The 12,340-nt window shown below is 32.4% G+C and overlaps 1 protein-coding gene across 4 annotated transcripts in view; it reads right to left on the reverse strand.

Annotated features, from left to right (window-relative positions):
- The window catches only part of LOC134842935 (neogenin-like), a 66,074-nt gene that overhangs the window by 47,740 nt on the left and 5,994 nt on the right, over positions 1-12,340 (reverse strand). For 2 of the 4 annotated variants that reach the window (XM_063859464.1, XM_063859467.1), the window contains exon 2: positions 4,148-4,786. The exons of 1 other annotated variant lie outside the window; for it this stretch is intronic. The gene's annotated coding sequence lies outside the window, so the exon portion shown is untranslated. Of the gene's footprint in view, positions 1-4,147; positions 5,063-12,340 lie in introns of those variants that run through there. One more of the 4 variants, XM_063859465.1, reaches the window with a different exon arrangement.

The following is a 12,340-nucleotide window of genomic DNA, read 5'->3' on the forward strand; positions in this document are numbered from 1 at the left end:
CAGCTGATACCGGTACGCGGGGGATTTCTTCGGAAGCCCTCAAGGATAGCAGCTGGGTTATTGGTCCGAGCATTCTCAGGACTACTGATTGGCCGTTTATACCCGACGAACGTGTAATCAATAAAATTCGTTTGAAGGGTCCTTCTTGTGATGTTGATAATTGCTTGGAGACATCATCTTCCTTCGTCACCGATGTCACATCAATCAAACATCCCGAACACGGGTTCAATTGGGAAAGGTTCAGTTCCTTTACAAGATATAAACGAGTAGTCGCTTTTATGTTGAGGGTGTTGCCTTCACATAAGCACTTTCGTGGTAAAGACTTACGAATCACCGACCCTACTGAACTTGATATTGCAGAAAGCAAACTGATTCATCTTGCTCAGATGGAATCCTTTCCCGTTGAGTTAAAAACACTCACCGCTGGCAAACCTATTAAGAATAGTAGTAAAATTGCCACATACTCGCCATTTATCGGTCCCGCTGGAATCATTCGTTCCACCGGACGGATTGTGCGCTTAGTGGAGGATACCGAGTTTGATACTAAGCACCCAATAATACTCGACGCCCGACATACCTTAGTTCGTTTGTTGGCCCGCAGCCTCCACCATAAGCATTTTCATCAAGGATTAGATTACATGCGCTCCGTTTTAAATATGAAATATGCAATACTTGGGTTGCGTCGACTACTTCGGTCTATCGAAAATCAATGTGTGACATGCCGTAAGCGCAAAGCAAGCACCATCCAGCCAATTATGTCCGATTTACCTGTCGAACGTCTCGGATATAAGCAACCACCCTTCAATCATACGGGTGTGGATTACTTTGGACCGCTTTACGTTCCGGTTCGCAGAAGCACGGAAAAAAGATGGGGATTCCTTTTTACTTGCCTCACCACCAGGGCTGTACACCTTGAGATTGTACCATCTCTGGACACCAGTTCGTGTGTCATGGGCATTGAACGTTTCGTTGCGCGCCGTGGTACGCCAAGCACAATCTGGTCGGATAATGGCACGAACTTCGTTGGTGCGGAAAAGGAATTACTTGCCTGCATCAAGAGCTGGAATGGCATGGCTCCGACCATTTTTGCACACAAAGGTGTTACTTGGAAATTTAACCCGCCAGGCGCACCCCATCATGGCGGCTCCTGGGAACGCCTCGTCCGAAGCGTGAAGCGCGTGCTGTACGATATCCTAGGCAGTAGGCGAGTCACTGAAGAGGTGTTAGGAACAACACTCTGCTTAGTTGAACAGGCTTTGAATTCGAGGCCAATCACTCCCGTTAGTACCGATTCACGTGAGTTAGAAGCGTTAACCCCAAACCATTTTTTGCTTGGACAACATGCCACAAGCTTTCCTTCGCTTTTACCCGGGGAGCACTTCGATCACAAGAAAAGGTACGTGCGAGCGCAGTCATATGCTAACGCGATTTGGTCTCGTTGGCTTCGAGAATATGTTCCCTCGCTGAATAAGCGTGTCAAGTGGCACACTCATTCTGACTTCACTCTTAAAACAGGCGATCTCGTGTGGGTGATTGAGCCCGATAGTCCGCGTGGGTACTACCCTCTCGCCCGAATCGTCAAGCTAAACTACGGACAGGACGGTTGCGCTCGATCCGCCCTTGTTAAGACCGCCACCCGTGAAGTCACTCGGCCGACCGTTAAGCTCGCTCCGGTTCTTCCTTCTTCAGGGGGGGAGGATGTTGCAATGCAAATGTAGAGTATAGATGCATATAAAACAATAGTATAAATGCATAAAACTGAACCAAAATGTAACAACAATAAGCGCAGTTGGCCGAGTGGCCTAAGCTACAATAACGCCCACTATATAGACTCTACAGTTGACGTAGGTTCGAGTCCCCCACCTGCCCATGTATTAATATACTAAAAAAGGGGGTTATATCCTATTTTAACTGTTTTGTTGATTCTAATTTGGTTCAACCTTGATTAAGGCTGACCGCTAAAAAAGAGCAATTTGTCTCAAGGACATTACCGACCGGTTCTTGTGGCTAGCTTGCGCCGATTTGTACCGAAACAAGTTGATGATTGAAGCAATACGATATTTATGCTCGATAGAGATTTTTGATGAGTTCTTGCCGAAAAATGCTCTCATTAATTTAAACTTCTTGAACCTTCAATTTTGTTGATTTACGGAGATTGAGCGCACAGCAGCTTTTTTTGCGACATATTGCGGTCCCTGTTAGTTTTAACGCCCTTTTCCCAGCCTCCACCCCCCCCCCCCCCCCCCCGGGAAAAAAAACGAAAAAGCTGACCAATTGTCAAATTTTACTGTTATATATCTGAACAAAAAAAGTTTTTATCAACCTACTCAGCCCAAAATTTTAAGTATCAAAGTATGAAATTTAGAAATATAAATGCTCGAACCTGATTGGTGGAAATTAAATACATACCGGGTTCATAGTTGGGTTGGAACACAGCATTTAATCAGTAATGATGCGCTGCTGCTGCGTTAGTTCGGAAATTTACGTAAAAAGACCTTAGATGTAAAACTACCCTGAAAAAACTGAACTTTAGGCGAGTAGCACCCAATATTCCGATAGAACTTTGGAAAAAATGTATTAAGAAAAAAAAACGATATTTTTTCATTTTTTGGTACTAGCCACATACATTTTCAGCCGACCGCCCCTAAATTGTTTTAATTTGGCGCAAATTCGTCTTAATTTTGAGGTAGAGTGTGCGCCAAAAGAAATGCAAGCTTCTGTCAAAAAGTTCCAAAAAGCGCCCAAAAACGGTCTTTTTGGCCTGTTTTTTTCATTAATTTGCCTGAGCCGCAGACATTTTTGTCATAATAGTTTTTTTTTACTTTTAAAAGGCTTAAAAAAGACGTCGAAATTTACGCCAGGTAACCCAAAGATTCGAGGATCGATACCCACACTGTCAATTATTTTGTTAAACTGCTCTGAAAAAAATAATCACTCCTAGCATATATAAACTTCATTTTCCTTGTAAATTGGATGAAATTTTCGAAATAAACGAAACTTTTTTGATTTTTTCCCCCACATTTATTTAAAAATGATCACCGATTGATATTTTAATAGCGTTCAAGTTTTAATAAATAACTTGCGTTAATTCTAGTTGGATTGATTTCTGAGCCGGGTTGAAGTCGTCGCTTGCTCGTTACCAATATAAATTGTTACCGGTAAGACAGAATGTTACTACCACCCCGGGTTGACAAAAAATGCTTATCATACTATTTCATAATATGGAAAAGTGCTTATGATACTATTTCATAGACCAAAAAAATCTATGAAATTAGCATGGTAAGCATTTTTTCCATAGTATGAAATAATATGATAGGCATTTTTTCCATACTATGAAATTGTGAGACAAGCATTTTTTCCATAAATGAAAACACCAAAAAATATTTATTTTGAAATTCTGTGTTTCATCCGAAACACTAGCCCTTGACTTTTTGTCATAAGAAAACCCAGTGTGTAACTGGCAGTTACCACGCAGATAACTGCATTTGGTGATTTTTGCCACCTACATTAATTTTTACATTTTCACATGGAATTATATACCAAAAGTGTAACTTTTTGTATATGGCTAGATAATTTTTGGTTTGAAAATTTTGGTAGTTGAGAAAAAACGCCTGTTTTTTTTACAAATTTATTTTTATCTTAGCAAATGAAATAAAAAAATAATACTCGTGTTTTTAGTCAGTGAGAAAAGATTGAATCGATTAATAAGCGTTAAGCTCCAAGTAAGTATTGATGTAAAATTTTCAGACGAAATCACAGAGGAAATGCAGTCTGTGATTAAGGAGGTTTGATTTCACGCTTCCGTTTTTAAGTTTCTTTTATATATTTCGTTGATGGAAAAAAGACTGATTGGAATAATCTTTACTCCTTAAACAGCAACCGCCTGTTTTTGGCTTTAAACATTTTTTGAAGCTTCTAGACAATTAAGTTTTGAAAAAGGGGCGCCGGTCGCGGTGGTTTTTTTTCAGTCGCGCCAATCTTCAATTAACAAGTTTCGGTCGCGCCGGTCTCGAATTGCCAATATAAAATTGCGCCGATCTGGAATTGCCAAATTTGGGTCGCGCCGGTCTTTTCTGAAGTCGCGGAACTCGACCCGGGTTATGTCGAATAGACCAAACATATTGTATGTAAAATTAGTTTAATTTACCTTATGAAGTTCCGCCACAAAATTTGAGATAATTATATAAAATAGTGAAAATGATATACTTTGGAAAGTGTCCGTGAAAACAATAAATAACACAAATTTTCATCTGTTGTGTGATTGCTTTTGACTCGCAAATGTCATGCAAGTGACATTTTGGGGAGATTTTGATGGAGGTTCTCGTTAGCCGGGGCAGATAAATCAGCGTGTTAACTTCTAAATGTGAACAGTTAAAGTGTTCATGGCACTTTTGTATTTTGTGAGTTACCATATGGTAGATTTTCTCTCATTTCTTATACGCTTTTCTTGATTTCCGTCGGCGATTTTTGTTCCGTTTTCGAGTTTAAGCGAGATTGTGTATGAATGAATATTAAAATAACAGTTCTAGCCCCAGGATAAATTTTTGAGGTTGGAAGAAACGTGTTTAGACTTAAGAGGTGGTCGAGGAATGTAATTGTAATTGCAGAGCACTTTATAAATTTGAGAGTCTCGGGGCAAATTCAATTTTATTCAATTTTCCAACCGGGAATTTAGCTGCCACAAAATAGGTAAAATGGCTTATAGTCAAAATCAGAGGCGCGAGGGTGAAATTAAACGCTCCTCAATTTGGCGTTTCAAAAGGACAATGAAGATAGAAGACCGGGGCTAAAATGGAGTGAAAAGCCAGGCGACTGATTGATGGAAAAAAGATGATTAGCTGCCCGTTTTTACTGAATTATTCTTGCGCTCGAAAATTACAAGGTGATATTCGAGACTAAAAGTGTCACTAGACTAAATGACAATCAAACTTGGTATATATAATTTTTTTTTCAAATTTTTCTTCGGAGCTGAAATAGTGTAATGAGAAATAATTTTTTTGTCACGTGATGAAGTAGTGTGAAAAAAAGGGTTCATAAAAACGCAATTTGCTATAGTTTCTATCAGAGCTAACCAAAAATAACAATTGATGTAAAATAGAGAAAAAAAATTGTTACGCATTTGCTACTATATTTTACGTGGCCATATTTTGAATTACGCAGAAAAAAAATCCGGAAAAAATTATGGCACAGGCTGTGAAACAGAGTACAAATGTAAATATTGGACCACCAAAAAAATCAACAACTACACAATTTTAAATATACATCTATTTTTTAGAACGTGCGTTCGTTCAAATTCTGTATTTAAACTTTTGCAATCACTAACAAAGGCAGTAATTCAATCAAAAACAGGATAATTTTTTTAGAACATACAAGGCTGGAAAAAGTATAATTAAATAAAAACTGAGATGAATTGATCTGAATTGGAAGAAAAAAAATTTCAAGTCAAAAAGAATTGCGATCAGAGCTTAATTTGTTGTTAAGTAAGTTCAAAACATAGTGAAAAAATGCCAGATCTTGCGCGATATGTTTTTGACATCACGCTGTAACTTCAAACTAAAAATGAAATTTACCCGCGCTGCGAGCTATAGTTAGAGGTGTATTAATACCAAATACTTGTATTGCTCTCTAAAAGTTTATTTGGATCCTTTTTGTGTACGTATTAGGCTAAATATGACATGACCATATTGTATAAATTAAGGTGAAACTCGATTGATGTTGCGATTGTAATCTGAAGTGGATTTAAAGCTGGTCAAAATTGGTTCATGTTCAAAAATAAAATGTGAGTTAACGCAGAATAATAGTTTTTGGTCGTTTTAAGTTGTTCATTTTAGCCTGTAAAAAGTTTTTGAAAGTACCAGGCTGATGAATTAAGTCCAGATACATTTTTTTCTTATTGCGAAAAAAAACGTAGAAATTTGATTGTTCAATTCTTATGAATATCTAATTGAATGGTGCAACAATTATGCAATTTCAATTTACTAATCTGCTTCAACTATTTTCGGTATTCTGACCTACCAACATCGCAAGTTTAAATTGCATAGGCGGAAACATGTTTTATATTTAATCAAAAGAGGACTTAGGAAGTTTTTAGCAATTACAGAACTTATTGTTCCGATCATTTGAAAAATAGGGAGGAACTTTGTAATCGGGTTGTTTTGGTTTTTTCTTTGTTCTCCACACAAAATCAGATACCACAAATAATCAACGGACTAGGTTGAAAAAATTATCATTTAAAGCCCTATCAATTGTGATTCGAACGACAATTAGAAATTTGAAAAATATTTTCCCAGTGTCGAGAAAAATCGGTTTGAAAATTTCGATTTTTTGTTCAATTTTGAGCGAGTCAGCAGGCTTACCATTTGCTTATTTATGCTTGCAAATTTAGTTTTCCCCAAATAAGTTATTTTTAGGAGTTTTTAGCGCCATCTTAGGAATCAAAAAATTTGTTTGTTTTTCCTGCCATTTTTCTTCAAAAATTGTTTTCCAATTTGAATAATTTTCTATGACTGACGAAAATGCCTCAGCATTGCTTTTTTTTGTTCATATACTTTTATTACACCACAGTAGAACGAAGAATGCTTTTCTGTAATTTTAAAGATATGGCCGGATCATTCTGTCGAATAATCTTAAATGCAGCGTTTCGTTTATATCCATTTATCACACCACGCAAAACATCACGAGGCCAAACTGTGCACTGGTTAGGCGCACAATTTTGTGTCTGTATGTTCCTGGATTCCAGAGACAAGTCTTTAAACATGTTAAAATTTTGTCGGAACGATCAAAGGAAATTAAAGAACAAAAGAAGAACAAAGGGAGCGTCCTTATTGCGGAATCCGCTTACAATGAACAAAATGCGCAGTTTGGCCTCGTAATGAAGAAAAACCGACACTAATTTGAGAACAAAAAATTTGTGCGTTTCCTAGACCATGGTCTGAACATACTGTGCTACTTGCACAGTAACCGGCCATCCTTGTTATGTGGTTACAGGTAGTTTCAGTTGATTCTCACCTTGAAGATTTATATCAGGTCGCTTGATATCAGCGCAGACATTCTCCATTATATACAGAGCTATAAGTAGGGCATACTAAGGCACGTCTTTTTATATAATATCGAAAGGTATACCTTTTCTTCCTTTTTGTTTAGTTCTTTTTGGCTCTTTTTCCAACTTCCTTATAAAATAGGTAGTAATATGTAAAGTATTCCGTTGTTTGAAAAAATGGCGTTTTCAAGAATCTTTTTGATCTAGTTACAAATTATGGTAATTATTCAATGAAGCCAATATTTTGCTCTATGGTACTCTCATGTTGAGGGATTTTTTGATGTGTTCAACTCAAACGCTGATTCGCTGTACAATTGTCTCTTTTCTCCTACTTGGTTGTCGGCAAAAAATTTGAGCTAATTTTCAAGTCACTCTACTCAACTAACTATTTAAGTAACTAACTCACTAACTAACTGAAAAAACTACTTAATTAATTAACTAACTACCAAGCAACTAACTAACTAACTAACTAACTAACTTACTAACTAACTAACTAAATAACTGACTAACTAAATAACTAATCAAACAGCCAACTAACTAACAAAACTAACTAACTAACTAACTAACTAACTAACTAACTAACTAACTAACTAACTCATCAACTAAATAACTAACTAACTAACCAACTAACTAACTAACTAACTAACTAATCAAAGAACTACTTAATTAACTAACTACCTACCAAGCAGCTAATTAACTAACTAACTAAATAAACAACTAATCAACCAGCCAACTAACTAACTAACTAACTAACTAACTAACTAACTAACTAACTAACTAACTAACTAACTAACTAACTAACTAACTAACTAACTAACTATCTAACTAACTAACTAACTAACTAACTAACTAACTAACTAACTAATCAATTAACTAACTAACTAACTAATCAAAAAACTACTTAATTAACTAACTACCTACCAAGCAGCTAACTAACTAACTAACTAAATAAATAACTAATCTTGCAGCCAACTAACTAACTAACTAACTAACTAACTAACTAACTAACGAACGAACTAACTAACTAACTAACTAACTAATCAACTAACTAACTAACTAACGAACTAAATAACTAACTAACTAACTAAATAACTAACTAACTAACTAACTAACTAACTAAATAACTAACTAACTAACTAACTAACTAACTAACTAACTAACTAACTAATTAACTATATAACTAATTAACTAAATAAATAACTAATCAACCAGCCAATTAACTAAGAAACTAACTAACTAACTAACTATATAATCAACTAACTAACTAACTAACTAACTAACTAACTAACTAACTAACTAACTAACTAAATAACTAACTAAGCAACTAACTAACTAACTAACTAACTAACTAACTAACTAACTAACTAACTAACTAACTAACTAACTAACTAACTAAATAAATAACTAACAAAACTAACTAACTAACTAACTAACTAACTAACTAACTAACTAACTAACTAACTCATCAACTAAATAACTAACTAACTAACCAACTAACTAACTAACTAACTAACTAACTAATCAACTAACTAACTAACTAACTAACTAAACAACTAACTAACTAACTAACTAACTAACTAACTAATTAACTAACTAACTAACTAACTAACTAACTAACTAACTAACTAACTATCTAATCAACTAACTAACTAACTAACTAATCAAAAAACTACTTAATTAACTTACTACCTACCAAGTAGCTAACTAATTAACTAATTAAATAAATTACTAATCAACCAGCCAACTAACTAACTAACTAACTAACTAACTAACTAACTAACTAACTAACTAACTAACTAACTAACTAACTAACTAACTAACGAACTAACTAACTAACTAACGAACTAACGAACTAACTAACTAACTAACTAACTAACTAACTAACTAACTAACTAACTAACTAACTAACTAACTAACTAACTAACTAATCAACTAACTAACTAACTAACTAACTAAATAACTAACTAACTAACTAACTAACTAACTAACTAACTAACTAACTAACTAACTAACTAACTAACTAACTAACTAACTAACTAACTAACTAACTAACTAACTAACTAACTAACTAACTAACTAACTAACTAACTAACTAACTAACTAACTAACTAACTAACTAACTAACTAACTAACTAACTAACTAACTAACTAACTAACTAACTAACTAACTAACTAACTAACTAACTAACTAACTAACTAACTATATAACTAATTAACTAAACAAATAACTAATCAACCAGCCAATTAACTAACTAACTAACTAACTAATCAACTAACTAACTAACTAACTAACTAACTAACTAACTAACTAACTAACTAACTAACTAACTAACTAACTAACTAAATAACTAACTAAGCATTTAGCTAACTAAATAAATAAGTATCTAAATAACTAAATAACTTATTAACTAAATAAATAAGTACAAACTAAACAATTAACTAACAAAAATATAAAAATAAATAACTGACTAACTCACTGACTAACTTACTAACTAACTAACCAGCTACAGAAAAAATGATTGTGTGAAAGCAAATGGATATAGCTGATGAATGAGAGTCTGGATTAACTATGTCAGTTCAACTAAATAACTAACTAACTAACTAACTAACTAACTAACTAACTAACTAACTAACTAACTAACTAACTAACTAACTAACTAACTAACTAACTAACTAACTAACTAACTAACTAACTAACTAACTAACTAACTAACTATATAACTAATTAACTAAACAAATAACTAATCAACCAGCCAATTAACTAACTAACTAACTAACTAACTAACTAACTAACTAACTAACTAACTAACTAACTAACTAATCAACTAACTAACTAACTAACTAACTAACTAACTAACTAACTAACTAACTAACTAACTAACTATATAACTAATTAACTAAACAAATAACTAATCAACCAGCCAATTAACTAACTAACTAACTAACTAACTAACTAACTAACTAACTAACTAACTAACTAACTAATCAACTAACTAACTAACTAACTAACTAAATAACTAACTAACTAACTAACTAACTAACTAACTAACTAACTAACTAACTAACTAACTAACTAACTAACTAACTAACTAACTAACTAACTAACTAACTAACTAACTAACTAACTAACTAATTAACTAACTAACTAACTAACTAACTAACTAACTAACTAACTAACTAACTAACTAACTAACTAACTAACTAACTAACTAACTAACTAACTATATAACTAATTAACTAAACAAATAACTAATCAACCAGCCAATTAACTAACTAACTAACTAACTAATCAACTAACTAACTAACTAACTAACTAACTAACTAACTAACTAACTAACTAACTAACTAACTAACTAACTAACTAACTAAATAACTAACTAAGCATTTAGCTAACTAAATAAATAAGTATCTAAATAACTAAATAACTTATTAACTAAATAAATAAGTACAAACTAAACAATTAACTAACAAAAATATAAAAATAAATAACTGACTAACTCACTGACTAACTTACTAACTAACTAACCAGCTACAGAAAAAATGATTGTGTGAAAGCAAATGGATATAGCTGATGAATGACAGTCTGGAATAACTATGTCAGTTCAACTAAATAACTAACTAACTAACTAACTAACTAACTAACTAACTAACTAACTAACTAACTAACTAACTAACTAACTAACTAACTAACTAACTAACTAACTGACTAACTAACTAACTAACTAACTAACTATATAACTAATTAACTAAACAAATAACTAATCAACCAGCCAATTAACTAACTAACTAACTAACTAACTAACTAACTAACTAACTAACTAACTAACTAATCAACTAACTAACTAACTAACTAACTAAATAACTAACTAACTAACTAACTAACTAACTAACTAACTAACTAACTAACTAACTAACTAACTAACTAACTAACTAACTAACTAACTAACTAACTAACTAACTAACTAACTAACTAACTAACTAACTAACTAACTAACTAACTAACTAACTAACTAACTAACTAACTAACTAACTAACTAACTAACTAACTAACTAACTAACTAACTAACTAACTAACTAACTAACTAACTAACTAACTAACTAACTAACTAACTAACTAACTATATAACTAATTAACTAAACAAATAACTAATCAACCAGCCAATTAACTAACTAACTAACTAACTAATCAACTAACTAACTAACTAACTAACTAACTAACTAACTAACTAACTAACTAAATAACTAACTAAGCATTTAGCTAACTAAATAAATAAGTATCTAAATAACTAAATAACTTGTTAACTAAATAAATAAGTACAAACTAAACAATTAACTAACAAAAATATAAAAATAAATAACTGACTAACTCACTGACTAACTTACTAACTAACTAACCAGCTACAGAAAAAATGATTGTGTGAAAGCAAATGGATATAGCTGATGAATGACAGTCTGGAATAACTATGTCAGTTCAACTAAATAACTAACTAACTAACTAACTAACTAACTAACTAACTAACTAACTAACTAACTAACTTACTAACTAACTAACTAACTAACTAACTAACTAACTAACTAACTAACTAACTAACTAACTAACTAACTAACTAACTAACTATATAACTAATTAACTAAACAAATAACTAATCAACCAGCCAATTAACTAACTAACTAACTAACTAACTAACTAACTGACTAACTAATTAACTAACTAACTAACTAACTAACTAATCAACTAACTAACTAACTAACTAACTAACTAAATAACTAACTAACTAACTAACTAACTAACTAACTAACTAACTAACTAACTAACTAACTAACTAACTAACTAACTAACTAACTAACTAACTAACTAACTAACTAACTAACTAACTAACTAACTAACTAACTAACTAACTAACTAACTAACTAACTAACTAACTAACTAACTAACTAACTAACTAACTAACTAACTAACTAACTAACTAACTAACTAACTAACTAACTAACTAACTAACTAACTAACTAACTAACTAACTAACTAACTAACTAACTAACTAACTAACTAACTAACTAACTAACTAACTAACTAACTAATCAACTAACTAACTAACTAACTAACTAAATAACTAACTAACTAACTAACTAACTAACTAACTAACTAACTAACTAACTAACTAACTAACTAACTAACTAACTAACTAACTAACTAACTAACTAACTAACTAACTAACTAACTAACTAACTAACTAACTAACTAACTAACTAACTAACTAACTAACTAACTAACTAACTAACTAACTAACTAACTAACTAACT

Source organism: Symsagittifera roscoffensis, chromosome 3 (assembly GCF_963678635.1).
Source record: "Symsagittifera roscoffensis chromosome 3, txSymRosc1.1, whole genome shotgun sequence".
In the NCBI taxonomy this organism is placed as follows: Eukaryota; Metazoa; Xenacoelomorpha; order Acoela; family Convolutidae; genus Symsagittifera; species Symsagittifera roscoffensis.